We start from the raw sequence: 16,766 nt of genomic DNA on the forward strand, positions 1-16,766 counted from the left end.
GGCTGTTACAGTATTCAAAGAGCACTTCCCCCTCCCACTGTGTGTTGAAACTTTCTGTGCAGCAGTGAGCTTACATAATGCAGAGGGAAGGGGAAGAAATGAAGCAGAAGGTGGGTTAGGTAGTTTTACAGCTGAGAAATTTACAGCATGCAGGGGCTCTAGTAACACCACCAGGAGCCCTTTGGACTGATTCACAGCATTTTAAACATTGATTTTAGAAGGAAGGAGGCCATGGATAACAAATATAACAGGATTACCACTATCACAGTGCCTGGATCTATCAGGGAGTGTTCCTGGGTTATCCATGCTTGATTTAGATGGTAGATTTCCCTTTATAAATTCCTTCTTGGTCATGACTTGTGAAACCAAGTTTTTTTTTTTTTAATTTAATTTATATAGCGCACACAAATTACGCAGCGGGACACAGAGTTTACCAAATCAGTCCAGAATTACTGCATCTGAGAAACCCTTCCATACATTCCATTGTGTAGATAGTAGTACCTATTTCTTAATGCACCTTCAGTTGAATCTGAACACTGCCTAATTTACAGTGTAACAGATGTTATTTACTAAATCTACTACTTTGAAGTCACATCATGACTAGAGCAACCAATGAGACATCTAGAAGGACATAATAATATACCACCTACATACATATACATCACAATCATGATTTAGTATATGAAAAGATATTTCAGTTATCTTGAGTGCGAGCGTCGTATTACATATCCAATTATTTTAAAACCACATTGATGGTCTCTGTAAACTTACATACTTTAAGTACATCTTTAAGTACACGATACAATGTTATCAGCACATAGGAGATAACACATCTAAAATATCTGTCCACATAATTTTTTATTCAGCATTTTATGTTGTTTGAAACAGAAAACAAAAACGTTTCTTTAATAGAGATGGAAAGTAAAGTGACACAGTGGGATGTCTCGCTTCTTTATTTTACCACCGTTCTCCATTTCACTTTAAAATTATTTCCAACCTTGTCATTTTTACGATTTGTTCTCATATATCATAAAAAAGCCTGGGAAACCACTCTTATAAATAGTCAACATTGGCTTTCACCCATACTTAGATTATAAGTGAGGTCACACAGTCCAGCCTAAAACCCGTAACGATGTAGATTATCTTTTATATTGAATGGTAACCTGATGTGTAGACGCCAAACTGAATGAGATTCACAAAAATCCAGCTGCTGGGGAGAAGGCGGCAGCTAGGGTACATCACATAAGTCTACAAGCAGCTGTTGTTTTTGGCAACTTCTAAAGCAAAATGTAAGCTTTCTAGATTAGCCCTCCATTTACATCAGCATCTGTATAAATAAACAACTTGTTATGTCACTAGGGTGGGAAATAGAATTGGAGCGGTTTTAGAATAAAAATACACAAGATAACACTATCTTGTCAGTGTCAGCAAGCACAGCAATAAAGATACCAAGGTCATGACTATCATTACTTGTGGTATCTATGCTTACTAATACTTGCATATTATTAAACTAAATGATCCACATATACTTTACCATTCCCTTTTGGTAAGTATTGCATTGTCTAAATCCATAGGACCGGACGATTAGCTTTTTTGGGGGCGAGACACGATTTTTGTCACAAAGTGATCTTCAAGCATTCTGGATAGACCAGTAAGGGCTCAGAGAAGGTCAAAAGGGTGCTCCAGAATCAGTCTTCAGCACCAAAGCCATTACAAGGTCTTCCTGAATTCTGTAAAACATCTTTAAGGGTGGATATCACTGTATAAGGCCTGGTGATGATTTTATCCCGTCTTATTGAAGTGAAATCTTTCAATTTCCAAATCCACAACATATGTCTACTGACATGCAGGAAAAGATATGCAGCATCAACACACAAATTAAATGGTACTGTACTACACTAGAGACTATAGCATGTGCATCAACCCCCTAGGATATGTTCACACTGTTTTTTTTCCCTCTTTATGTTCTTCAAACTGGGAAGGAACTACATTAGAGTTGTAGTGATTTTAAATTCTGCCCCATTAAAACCAACCATCGTCTATCCTCTGGAGAATGTGGACATATACTGTATACTAGGGTTGCATAGATACCAGAATTTCGAGTGGGATAGGATACCCAGAGAAATATCATGATATTCAATACCGATTATCTCTATTCAATGTTGAGGGTGCGGTCACATGGGGTGTTTAGAAACGCAATGCAAACATCTGGGGGCAGGGCTCAGCCCAATCACCTATGTATTTCCAATTAAACTTTTGATCAGAAACAGTCAACCAGCATTTGATTTTTATTATGACAGTTTATTATATGTATCGTTAATTTCCTCTGCGCGGAGCAGACACAGGACAGAAGATGGTCACATGTCCACATCACATGTCCTGCACCTGCCTGTACAGGTCATGTGATCACCTCTAAGTTTGGCTGTAGTCGGTTGGTTGCAGTGCATCCAGTATGGCCAGTGTTTTGGTGATGGCAGTTACACATCACTATGGTAACAGAGCAAGAAAGGCTGTTAGATCATCACTGGGAACAGAGCATAAGAGGGAGGACGAGTTACTGAGAACTAAAGGATCTTGGGACTTGTAGTTTCCAGTGGCTGCCAACTTGGTGATAACTTTAGAGAGGCCATAAAATTTTGTGAATCATAAAATCAAACTCTTTTAAGCTCCATTTTGTAACTAATAAAATTGTTTTGTTCATTTATTTATAACATCATGGGTTTTTGTACCTGACGTTTATATTCCTGGAATACCCCTTTAAGGTTATCCTGGTAATTTTAAAATGTATAATTTATTCGGTGTCTTGTACATTAGTATTAATTCAATTTAACTGTATTAATAAGTTAAAAAAAGGATAATGAGATACATCTCTATATACCAGTGCATTACGATTGTGTCACAATGTAAGTCTATGAAAGCTCTGGTCAGAAATAAATCTTCCCATTGACAGTAAGCCCATGGTCAGAGCCCTCTTTGTGAGCACCCAGGCCATTGCCCCAGCACCTAGTTGACCAGACAAGACTCATGGCTTTCTGTAATCCCAGCCACAACACATTCTTGGTTACCTCAGACTGCAGGATGAGAGAGTAGGTGTGTACATGGCTGGTTACCTACTGTGAGCCTCTTGATTCTTCTGGTCAATGCTACAATGATATTTCAAATTTCCCCTCCTCCTTTCAACGTATTAGTGTTCTCCGTGTGCTTATAGGATTTAAATCCAAGGCTTAAATTGCCATATTGACACTTTAGGATAAATAAGTGGGGGAGGGGGGGGGTTCTTATAGTTTGGGCACTGTGTCTAAAAGATTTGCTTTTACTGGTCTAGTGGATAGAAGCGCTGTATCTCTATGGCATGGTTGAAAGTGGAGGTTGTGAGTTTAAATCCCATCTGGGCAATAAATATTTAATTGAATTATATTAAATCATTTAGAGACCTTGGGGGTTATTTAACAGGCTCATTGCACAGTTATGGGTCTATTTTTGGAGCTTGGCTGCCCATGTGAAATGTCTTTGGCCCTTTAATAAGTTTTCTTATAACTGAAAGACGCACTAAATATTGAGGCAGCAAAGATTTATCGAAGGCACAGCAAAGATTTGACGCACACAGGGATATATGAAGCAGAACAATGATGAACTTGAAGAAAGCACAGGCCAAACCTATTTGAACCGCCTTTAAGACACCCGCAGATAACAGAGTGGAGGATATTGACGACATAGCTAGAGAGTTTAATATTATGCTGGGCCTATGATCTGCCTGGGGACAAGGGGTCCTAAGATAGGAGGGACAGGCTAAGAGACATCCAAGGTTTCATAGACAAACTGAGCTTGCTGAAGGTGGGGGTGGAGGAGGCAGAGAGTCTGACTCGGCCAGTAATGGTAGATGAATTGAGAAAGTCATAGCCTCGATCCCGTGTGGCAAAAACTTGGCTCTCTGCTCCGTACGCACCTTGCTGCTATATACAATTTGTTATTACAGGGACAATGCAATGCCTAAATACTACTATGCTAGTAGCATATATCAATTTATTGCATAAATGGGGTACAGACCACTACAGATCCATCTCACTCTTAAACATAGACTTAAAGATATGGGCCAAACTTATGGTGTAGCAACTGTCCCCATTACTCCCCAACATCATTTCCACAAACCAAACGAGGTTTGTAAAGGGTAGGGATAACATTATGCGAGTACTTCGAGCAATACACTCTACTAAAAGACACATAGAAGGCTTTCGACAGGATCGATTGATGCTTTATAAGGGAAGTATTGTTGAAGTTCCTGACGGATTTAGTCAGTGCCATATTCTCTCCTTGTACACAGATACATCCACCCAGACCAGAGTGAAAGGGACACTATCCACGCACTTCCAAATATAAAAACAGTACATGGAAGGGGTGCCTACTCTCCCCTACCTTTTTCATACCGTGCCTAGAATCGCGTAACCAACACATACAACAAAACTCTTGCTTCAGGGGAAGGAGATAGATTCAGCACCTTTCAGCTGGCTACATATGTAGTAGACCTCATATTTCTAGTTTCTAACCCTAAAGAGGGTTCAACCACATAGCCAAGTTTAAAATAAATATGAACAAGTCAGAGATCCTTAACATCTCACTATCCCCATCGGTGGTGAAGGAGCCATCAAGCATCTGGGTGTTAAACAGTCGGGTGACCCCAAGTCTCCTTACTCCTGGCTACTATTAAGCAGATGCTAGGGAAATATGATTTACCAAACATCTCATGAGTGGGTAGGAAAAAAATGTGGTAAAAGTAAATTTTTGCCTAAGATGATATACGCTCTGCTGATGCTACCAATACCCGTCCCTGGTAGGTTCTTCACAGAACTTAAGAAAATGTTTTCTGCCGACCTATGGAAAGGGAAGGGCCATAGACTTGCACACGTAAGAAATGGAAGGAAGGTCAGGGGCTACTGGATACGAAAGCTTATTACTGGGCGACTCAGGCAGCAAGGGGACTCTTATGCCGGGCTAAGGAGACCTCCTGAATGCCATCAGCTAGGTCAAAAATGCCTATGGGGGGTGGGGGCGTCTTAAGATCCCATCCCCGTGGCACAGAACTTGGATCACATAGATAGAGTTTTGGGACACGTCTTACAAGATTGGCATAAGGTTAATGAACAGTTTGTGATCTCCACTTTACCATCCCCACTGATGCAAGCTCACTTGCTACCATTTATTAAATCTAAAATATGGTCCGACATTCCCGAGTGGTAGCGGGGATTTAGTGATATGACCCTGTGCAAGCTTGTCAAATCAGATGAGTTAGAAAGGAGGATACAGGGTAGAGGCTGCTTGCCTATCGTAAAGACGCCACTATACTTGACGAGCGTGCCAGAAAAAAAATATATCCATGATTACTTACTAAACTCAAAATACCCCTCTCCACTTCTGTACATAGCAACATGGGAGAAACCCATGTTTTCACCCATGTTTTCTAAGGCTCCTGGAGAACCACTTTAAGCTACAAGCCCCATGGTGCAAGACACCGGAGGCTTTGTTTCACTGGTGCCTGGACCAAACAGGAGTTTGCCGGAGAAGCGGAAAAGATCTGGGCACCAACAACTATGTGTGGTGCTCCTGTTCACACATTACTAGGTTTTGGCAGGAAGTACAAAGCAAAGTTCAAACCACTTCAGATATCATTTCCACTCATATGTCTATGGCTTACACAGGAGGGTACCAAATTGTCAGGAGCAGATTTGACAACACATTTGCTCTGCTCTGGATGCAGCAGACTACCCAGACTATCTTAACGTGGGAGAAAAAGGTGTCTCAGATATGACACCTGGAAGAGTCGTCTAGTTGGGCCTCCTACACATAAAACAATATGAGTAGATTTGGAAACCCTGGTTCACCTATACCACCACCTCCACCTTTTTGCAAAAGTCCCAATTACTAAATCTGGCTTTGCACAATGTTGAATTAGCAATAATTCTAGTTATTCACCAGATTAATAAAGTGGTGGAAATAGCCCTGTAAGACTTTTTAGCAACGAAAAGTCCCAAAAAACTTCAATGCAACCTATTGCAAGCCTATTTTACGCCAAATAAGCCCAGGAAAACCAATGATAATTGAGATGTAGAGATACCATCTAAGGACAGTTTATGAGGTTTCCGTTTTGACATGGTCCCTGCTCTGCCACTGGTCCGACACATCGATTAAAATGATTCCCGACCCGACACATCTATGCAAAGGATTCCCTGCAGACAGATACTAGGAGTCTGTACAACAGCATAAGTCATTCAGTACCGAAAATTACAGAAACCCAGTAATGAACCAATCTGCGTATCAAACAAGTACCAAGGTTTCAATACGTTGTGCAACCCCACTGTATACATCCTGTCAAAGTTTGTAAAAAAAATTTGTCAGTTTTTTTTTTTATAAAATTACCAAAATTGTGGGAACAGAAATTAACATGTTGAATTATATACTTAACAAAAAAAAGTGTTAAATTATGTCATATTCTAGGTCAGTTGTAGTGAACCTATAGCATGGGTGCCAGAGGCGGCACTCGGAGCCTTGTTGGCACTTAGGCCATCGCGCCAGTACAGAATTCAACAAACAGGACTAAGTCCACTAAATCTTCCTGCAGTCCCAGGCAACTTAAGATATGCCGCCCTCAGCACCATTTTAAAGCAAAACTTTATTGACTGTTTGGAACTGTGGAAAAAGTGAGAAGGTGTTGACAGAAGTGCATTATCTTTGGAGGTTATCCTGCTGGACCCACCATTCTTCATTTACAGAGAGACTCTGGAGAGTAGCAACAATGATAGCTTGAATTTGCCTTCCTTCTTTCAACTGTATAGTGGCCTTGGGGGGCTGATACAATTGAAAGACATGGAAAAACAGGTAGCAATAATTTCCTGCTTACAATGCCACATTGGCACTTTACGGAAAACGTGGAGTTCGGTAATTTGGTAAACAAACAAATTTATAAATTACACAAGTGTTCTTCATTACTTTTCCCATAATTTTACTCCAGCTATGTGTGGTAAAGGGGTTTGCCCATGAAAGAAAGTTCTCAAATGTAGCCATCCTTTGCCTTGATTACTGCTTTGCACACTCTTGGCATTCTCTTGAGGAGATTCAAAATGGAGTCAGCTGAAATGGTCTTCCAAATGTCTTGAAGGAGTTCCCAGAGATGCTTTGCCTTCACTTTGAGGTGCAGCTCACCCCAAACCATCTAGGTTGGGTCCAGGTTTGGTGACTGGAGGCCAAGTCATCTGGCGTAGCACCCAGTCACTCTCCTTCTTGGTCAAATAGTCTTACCCCAAACCATCTAGGTTGGGTCCAGGTTTGGTGACTGGAGGCCAAGTCATCTGGCGTAGCACCCAGTCACTCTCCTTCTTGGTCAAATAGTCTTACACAGCCTGAATGGTGCAACTAAACGCAAACAGGATGGAATAGCAGGCAGCAGTCCATTCTTTCACCTTTTCTGCGTCACACAAAGACATGGTGGTTGGAACCAAAGACCTCAAATTTGGACCAAAGCACAGATTTTTAATGGTCTAATGTCAATTCCTTGTGTTCTTTAGCCCAAACAAGTCTCTTCTGATGTGTCTGCTGCTAGAACTCTGTGTGGCATTGACCGGTTCTCTAATCTGAGCTGCTGTTAATCTGCTATTTCTGAGGCTGGTGACTCGGATCAACTTGTCTTCCACAGCAGGGGTAACTCTTGGTATTCCTTTCCTGGGGTGGTCATGTGAGCCAGTATTGAAGCCTTCAGTGTGAAAGTACAATTTTTATAGTCCTGAAAATACAGAAGTGTCCAAACTTTTGGTCTGTCCTGTATAACATATACAGTCAGCTCTGTTATATTCCTCCCTCTCCCTCCCCTGGATAAAGGCCCTATCCAGGGGAGTCTGTAGCTTGTAGAGCAAGTCTCTGCACACTGCTGCTTGCTGGCAGAAAGTGCATGTGTCTAAGAGTGTCTTGTGATGCCGGTGGGAGGGGCACGAGGCAGAGAGCACCGGAGTCGTACAAACAGAAGCTATTAGTGAGAAGGATCTGACCGTAGTCATTTATAGTAGATTTAAGAATCTTGTCTTTTTGGGAATACCCCTTTAACCTTTAGATGCTTGATTTCAGGGACTATCCCTGTGATGTGACATGAACAGTATTTATCCATACTGCATAAATCATGCATTATACCTTTGCATTAGATCATTATGTCTTTTTACTATATAGATGTTCCCACTATACATGGAAAACTTTTTTTATTTGCGTTTATAGCATGGCATGCATTGTATTGTACATGTGTGTTCTTTGCAGGTGTTAATTCAACTGCATTAAGTATATCTGTGTTCTTTTAAGTCTAAATCGATTACCGTATATACTCGTGTATAAGCCGAGTTTTTCAGCACAAAAAATGTGCTGAAAAACGTCCCCTCGGCTTATACACGAGTCTATTACCCCCCAAAAAAATTACCCACTTAAAAAAATAAACTTAAATACTCACCCTCCGATGTCAGCACGGCTCCCAGATGTCGGCACGGCTTACCGATGTCCCCGCGTCCCGTCTAATTTATTCTCCGCGGCTCCTCTTCTCTCTTCTTTCTTCTATCATTGACGCGGCCATGTTTTCTTCATGGCCGCGCATACTATGACGTCAGCAGCGGCCGCGTCATAGTATGCGCCTGCTAGAAGAAAACATGGGCGCCGGAAGAGTGAAGAGGAGCCGCGGAGAAGAAAGAAGACGGGACGCGCTGACATCGGGGACATCGGTAAGTCGCGCCGACATCGGGAAGCGCGCTGACATCGGAGGGTGAGTATTTAAGTTTATTTTTTTTTAAGGGCAGTGGGGGCAGGCTGTATACTACTAGGGGCAGGCTGTATACTACTAGGGGCAGGCTGTATACTACTAAGGGCAGGCTGTATACTACTAAGGGCTTGCTGTATTCTTCTGGGGGCTGGCAGGCTGTATATTACTGGGGGGGGTTTGACCAATGCATTTCCCACCCTCGGCTTATACTCGAGTCAGTAGTTTTTCCCAGTAAAATTAGGAGTCTCAGGTTACACTCGGGTCGGCTTATACTCGAGTATATACGGTAGATTTAGACTTAGAGGGCTGCAATAGGTTCACAGCCTGTGAAGCTGCAGCACAGAAAGGATCTGGCAACATCCACAGTAGCCCTTCTAAAATCAACATCTAACGTTATGCTAATGATTAGAAGGATGGAAGCCATGGAAAACAAATATAAGAAGATTACACAGTCACAGTCCCTGGTTTACAATGCTTGCATTTGATGGTAGATTTCCTTTTTAGGATATACATCGCCATAGTACAATGTCTGCACCCTTTTACAGTGAATGATTAATCCTTTTAACATGCAGTTCAATGGAAAATGACGTGCACTGTATTGACAGGCACTGCTAAATTGGTGATTAATTGCTACAACAGATAAGCATTAACATGGCCAAAGGCTATGCAACATAACCATCCAACGTTACTGAGCATTTCATTTTCAAGCTTTATCTGTAGTTTTACACATTGGATGCAACAATCTGCTTTACGCATCATCTGTAGTGTATCCGCACACGTCTAAGGTTCTTAGCAGTAAGTGCATTGAAAATCCTTCTTTAAAAATAAATAAATAAAAATTAGAACTTTGAAACTTTTTTTTGGCCAATCAACCTAAAAATATGTCAGCCAGTCATCTCCTTATACAGCAAATAAATACCTGCCATTAAATACCGGTACAAATGCCGCCACCAATCTCTGCATTTAAAATTTAAGATGTCGTAGTCCAACTTGATGGCACCGATCAGATGCCTAACAGCTGGGAGCTTCTGATGATGGCCTTTTTTTTGCAAGACACAACAAAAAACTATATATGCTAAATTTGGTATCTATGTGATTGTATAGAACTAAAGAATAAGAAAGATGTGTCATTTCTACCACACAATGGAAGCTGTAAAAACAAAGCTCATAATGAAATGGCACAACTGTATTTTAGGCAATTGTACTGCATTTTACTTTTTTACCACTACATGCGGTCCCCTTCTTAAGGAAACTGGACTTAAAGAAAACCTCTAGTTACAGAGGGACCTCTCTGACCACTGTGACCTCTGGTGAAGCTCTCTGGATGCTTTACTGTAGTCCCAGACTGCAATAATCAGTTGTAAGGTGTCTGTAATGAAGTTTTATTTTTAAGCCAAAAATTTTGCAAATTCAATGGTCTCTGGCCCAAAACATTTTTGTCTAGAGCTACAATTATAAAATATACAGTTCCGACTTACAAATTCAACTTAAGTACAAACCCAAGGAACCTATCTTGTACATAACCAGGGGACTGCCTGTATATTTAATAAGATTTGGCTTTTGGAGGGAGAAAGTTAAAAAACAGAATGCCAAAAACTGAAAAGGGGCAGTTGGTTGATGTATTCTACTACCATGGTCCCATGCATTAAATAGAACAGCGGTTCTCAACCTGTGGGTCGCGACCCCAGCGGGGGTCGAACAAACAGAACACAAGGGTCACCTAAAGCCATCAAAGGCCACGATTTTATTGCGTTTTTGCAGAGAATCACATGGTTTGGGGTAACATGAGGAACTGTATTGGGGGGTCACAGTATTACAAAGGTTGAAAACCACTGAAATAGAATATAACTTGTGATAAGCATATGGACTCATAATAGCTGTTGCAGCAGTGAAGTTCTGGTCTGAAATCTAAAGTCAGTTCAACACAAGTGTATTACAAGCACATTTTTCCACCCCTATAACAGCAAAGTATCTAAATACATTGCTCAGCAGAGCATGAATTGTCTTAAGTCTACTACAAAGGTGACAGCCTTCATACAAAGTTTCCATTAACCCTATCAGGATTGCAGTTTAAGGACACGTAGGGTGGGTTTGCGGAGGATTATACACTCACCAGCCACTTTATTAGGTACACCTGTCCAACTGCTCGTTAACATTTAATTTCTAATCAGCCAATCACATGTCGGCAACTCAGTGCATTTAGGCATGTAGACATGGTCAAGACAATCTCCTGCAGTTCAAACCGAGCATCAGTATGGGGAAGAAAGGTGATTTGAGTGCCTTTGAACGTGGCATGGTTGTTGGTGCCAGAAGGGCTGGTCTGAGTATTTCAGAAACTGATGATCTACTGGGATTTTCACGCACAACCATCTCTAGGGTTTACAGAGAATGGTATGAAAAAGAAAAAACATTCAGTGAGCGGCGGTTCTGTGTGCGGAAATGCCGTGTAGATGCCAGAGGAGAATGGGCAGACTGGTTCGAGCTGATAGAAAGGCAACAGTGACTCAAATCGCCACCCGTTACAACCAAGGTAGGCAGAAGAGCATCTCTGAACGCACAGTACGTCGAACTTTGAGGCAGATGGGCTACAGCAGCAGAAGACCACACCGGGTGCCACTCCTTTCAGCTAAGAACAGGAAACTGAGGCTACAATATGCACAAGCTCATCGAAATTGGACAGTAGAAGATTGGAAAAACGTTGCCCGGTCTGAGGAGTCTCGATTTCTGTTGCGACATTCGGATGGTAGGGTCAGAATTTGGCGTCAACAACATGAAAGCATGGATCCATCCTGCCTTGTATCAACGGTTCAGGCTGGTGGTGGTGGTGTCATGGTGTGGGGAATATTTTCTTGGCACTCTTTGGGCCCCTTGGTACCAATTGAGCATCGTTGCAACGCCACAGCCTACCTGAGTATTGTTGCTGACCATGTCCATCCCTTTATGACCACAATGTACCCAACATCTGAAGGCTACTTTCAGCAGGATAATGCGCCATGTCATAAAGCTGGAATCATCTCAGACTGGTTTCTTGAACATGACAATGAGTTCACTGTACTCAAATGGCCTCCACAGTCACCAGATCTCAATCCAATAGAGCATCTTTGGGATGTGGTGGAACGGGAGATTTGCATCATGGATGTGCAGCTGACAAATTTGCGGCAACTGTGTGATGCCATCATGTCAATATGGACCAAAATCTCTGAGGAATGCTTCCAGCACCTTGTAGAATCTATGCCACGAAGAATTGAGGCAGTTCTGAAGGCAAAAGGGGGTCCAACCCGTTACTAGCATGGTGTACCTAATAAAGTGGCCGGTTAGTGTATATAGTAGCAGCATAGTGGTATAACAGTTTATGTTTGCAAGTTTCCATGCTCATTTCACATTTGATAAACAGTGAAATTGGTGCCAAACGCTCCTAAATTCTGCAGTGAAAAATCTATTTTTCCTGTAGTCCCAGAGTGATAAACCACTTCTTGACATTTGACATGCAATAAAAAAAGAGAAAAACTTTTATCCTTATTTTATTACTACTTGATGGAGCAACAGGTAGTACATGTATACATTTGCTTCATTCAATGTCAATAGTAGTGACGAAAATAACTGAGCGCAGGACACAAGAATAGCCAGCCACTATCAATTAGAGGAACCATTGATGGTTCTTATCAATGGTTGGAGAAGATCAATCCTCTAAATCCTTTTCATATAGTGTTAACTAATGTGTACAATGCATAACCTAGAGATGATGAGACCATTTCACTTGCCTCTGGCAGCAATACGGCTAGGAGCACCAATGGTTATAACGGCAGTAGCTTGTTACCAGTTACATTTTACCATGGCATTAGAAGGTTAATTCATATGTGCCAGTTGGTTTTTTCCTTCAAGTTGGCACATTTTCCTGTCTATAACCAGGGCCTTTGGAAGTCACAAGGAAACACTGCCCTATTTATTGCTGGCACTGGGATATCATAAAACACCATGTTCTGTTTTACTAACAAATCAATTAAGAATCTCTGCTTTGAGAATGTGACAAACATTTATACTTCGCATGTTTGCACAAAAACATTTCCAAAATAAAGATGATTTTACACCTATTCCATGTTTTGGTAGCCAACTTTATGCTGCATGTAAAGTAATCAGATCCTTCTAATTCATTAAGTGTTGCATTAGCATTGAGTACAACATGAATACATAAAAGAGTTGTGTCCGCCCCCCCCCCCAAGCCTCCAGTCTTGTTTATGTCTGTTGTGCCTGTCATAATTTTTTCCTTTTGTACTTAATAAGGTTTCATTTATTTATTTAATACCTATTTTTCTTTTTTTTGCTCTTGGTACTATTGATCTTTGTATCTTACCCTCTTGTAGAGGGGCCTGTGTATATCCGCAGAGTTAGTGATGCATGATTTTCACACCTGGAAAATGTTTATCAGTTTTTTTGAACACTGTTCCGTTTTATAAACCTGAGGTTACTTTCTTAGGGCTGATCCCCCCTTGATCCATGTGTGGTTACATCCTTATAGACATGCTCTTTGGATGATTTGTATTACTTTATTGTTGAAAAATGTAATAAAAATACAAAAAAAAAAAAAAAAAAAAAAAGTTGTGTTCACGAGTAGAGATCCCAAACTTTAAAGATGCACAAGTCTTGTATTTGCCTTGCAGTTGTTACAAAAGTCGCAAATTTGTGCGCAAAACCACTCCTGCCACACAAGACATAACATTTATATTAGCTAAATAGCTAATTTTGTGCAACTTTCTAAAAAGCTGCAAATTCACCAAAGACTAAAACCCCTCAGATGTTTCAAGTAGGAAAAAACAACCTTAAACAGCAGAAAAGCTAGAAAAAAAGGCTGGAGCACAATTCAATACTAAAGATAAATTTGCCTCAGTGGAGAACATGTAATGTATTCAATCATAATTTAGTGGTTATTGCTAGTGGTCATAAGAGAGCCATTAAAAGTTTTGAGACTAGAGAAAATGCTTTAAAAAAGGTTTGTCAAGGATTAGGGACTTTGTCAAACAGCAGGTATTGACATTAAAGGGGTTGGGATTTTAATAAATCTCTTCCATTAGACATGTCTCTGCATGTATATGTAATCTGTGTCCGTCTCCCGTGAGAGATTCAGCCTTTCCCCGTCATCTCTACACAACTTCCTGTTAATCACTCCTTCAGTCCATCATAAAGGCAGCCTCCAGTGTGTTTTTTTCTCTCAGTCCGTTTCTCTGACATACACCAGTAGAGGAGAAGGGTGGAGCAGGAGGAGTCATAATCTCCTGCTACAGGTCCCTCCTATTTATCAGTGTATAGACATATAAACATAGATCCCACAAAGTCTGAACACAGCACTAGAGGAAGCAACAAGGATGGTGAATAGATTGGTGAACATTCAGGGAATTTTAAGGCAGTAATGGAGGAGTAGGTGAGCTAGGAGTCTAGGACACACCAGCAATTTGCTTTAATCTGTTAACCATGGAGAAACAGTTCAAGTTCAATGAAACTTTGTAATTGCTTTAAACACTACAAAATACATTTTACATTCCTTTAATGTAATGTAAGTAAAGTTTTTTTCTTCTTCTCAAATGGTAATTCAGCAAGGTGGTCACCTCGCGACAAAAGACTTTACGTGACTTTGAATGTCACCTGATGCGCTGGACGTGGAAGTGCTAGATACTAAAGATGTTCTAGCTGTTTCGGAAAGTTTTCATCTCCCTAAATGCCCCACACCCCCCATCTACCCTTCCACTGAATCCTTCCGCCCCCTTTCTATAATCAGCGCAAAGTATTTGAAAAGACATTGTATTACCAGGGAGATAACGCTCCCTTTGTAGTTTTGGAATGTGAAATTTTGTCAACTACTGAATCGGATTTGTTAATATGATTTGTCAATTAAGGTTTTAAATTAAATATTTGTAGAATGGAAAGGAAAAAAGGGAGGGGGGGGGTCTGTGGTTATTTGTGTTTTTTTAATGCCATGATGTTAAAATGAGCAAATCTATTTATACTAAAGCTCAATATGTTTATGAAAAACTAAAATTTATATAACTAAAACAAAAATTATAGTTCTACTGTAATACAGTGGAACTAGTTGATACCTTATAAGTGTCGTCAAATAACATGCTAACAGTCTTTTTAAATCGGATCCCACAATATAGTCCATTTTGTTCCTGTTCTCCCTTGTCCTAGTTGTCTTTTCGGCTTTTGAAGAAGTTTGTGAATAATAGTGTAACTGCCCAGAGCACCAGTGTCCAGAGACTGTGAGAAAACTGCTGTCAAGTTCGAAGAACAGGGATTGAAAAGTAAAAACTATTTTCAGTTTTACGTCAGATTTTGCTCAGTTTTTCATGCACATTTTTGATAATTTTTATCTGCGTTTTCCAAATTGAAGACATTGACATCTCTGTTTCAAGGCAATGCATCAGTCAATAACGCAACACGTTTTTGTTGCATTCCAAATAGACTAATATAGAGAGCATTTGACATGCATTACTGTCAAATGTAGAGAATGCTAAGAGTTTCACTTGCGTAAAAAAAAAAAAAAAAAAAAAAAAGAGAAAAATGCACAAGACCTGGACTGACTTGATGGAGATTGGGTTCAAAGGCTGGATCCTCTTAGTAGATAAGGGCAAAGGAGAGGGGGAGGGGAGAAAGATTATCCCCCAACGGGCCAGTGATCAATGCAAATGGCACTAGTCTGATGTAAATGTGTCAGAATTCATTGCTAAAATTGTTTCTAATATTTAATATAAAAATGTTTAAAAAAAAAATAAATGAATGAATATAAATGCACCAAAATCCCACATTACATATAACAGTTACACGTGTCCGTAATGACCTGTACAATAAAACTATCATTATTGAACCGGCATGATGAACGCCTAAAAATCAATTACAGAATTGATGTTTTTCTTTCCGACCCACCACAAAAAAAGTTAATAAATTTTCAACAATAGGGCATAGCCACCCCAAAATAGTATCACTAAAATGTATCTCATCCCAAAAAATAAGCCCTCACCTGGCCATATTAACAGAAAAAAATAATATTTTATAGCTTACTACAATATGTTACATCCTCTAGGGCAAAACTGGCCACTGCATGGCCCTCCTTTTCTTCTGCACCCTACTGTGCCCCCATTCAAAAAGTAACATCCACATGTGGGATGTCCCCATACTCGGGAGACATTTTAAGAGGAGTTTTTTTCCTTTTATCTTTTGTGAAAAGGGTAAATGAACGTATTGCTGACAGCATTAGACTACAGGCGGTCCGCTACTTAAGAACACCCGACCCCTAGTTACAAACGGGCCTCTGGATGTTGGTAATTTACTGTACTTTAGCCCTAAGCTACAAAGATCAGCTGTAACCGTTATCCAAGGTGTCTGCAATTAAGTTGTATTGTTAATACTGGTTCTTATGACAACCAGATTATTTTAAAATGCATTTGTCATAGAGACCAAAAAAAATTTTGTCTGGGTTTACAGTTATAAAATATACAGTTCCGACATACACAAATGCAACAAACCTATAGAACCTATCTTGTACGTAACCTGAGTACTGCCTGTATTCTAAATTTCACCTTAATTTGGTTTTAAATACTGTGAAGCTATCAAAGGGTTATCAATCTTTGTAAAATCGGCTTCTGATAGTTTGAGGGGTGCACTTTTGAAAATGGGTTGATATATAGGGGTTTTCTCATATTATATATTTCAAAAGGTGGTACAATCAGCAGAACATGTCCTCCCTCTGCCTGTGCTCCAGCAGGAGGAGGAAGTGCAGGAGGAAGGGAGACCTGCTCTGCTCATTATAACAGCCTGTTTAGCTACAGCACTGAGGGTTTCAGGAAACACCCACCAGAACTCTTCAGGCTCATAAACATAAGTTTAAAAGTTGATTTTAGAAGGAAGACGACCATGGATAACAAATAAAAGATTACCACAGTTACAGTGCCTGGATCCGTGAGTAAGTGTCTCTGGTTTATCAATATGGATTTTG

At 40.3% G+C, this 16,766-nt stretch overlaps 1 protein-coding gene across 4 annotated transcripts in view; it reads right to left on the bottom strand.

Moving 5' to 3' along the window:
- CSGALNACT1 (chondroitin sulfate N-acetylgalactosaminyltransferase 1) overlaps window positions 1-16,766 on the bottom strand; it is a 216,997-nt gene that overhangs the window by 164,694 nt on the left and 35,537 nt on the right. The window lies entirely within an intron of this gene.

Source organism: Engystomops pustulosus, chromosome 1 (genome assembly GCF_040894005.1).
Source record: "Engystomops pustulosus chromosome 1, aEngPut4.maternal, whole genome shotgun sequence".
NCBI classification, from domain to species: domain Eukaryota; kingdom Metazoa; phylum Chordata; class Amphibia; order Anura; family Leptodactylidae; genus Engystomops; species Engystomops pustulosus.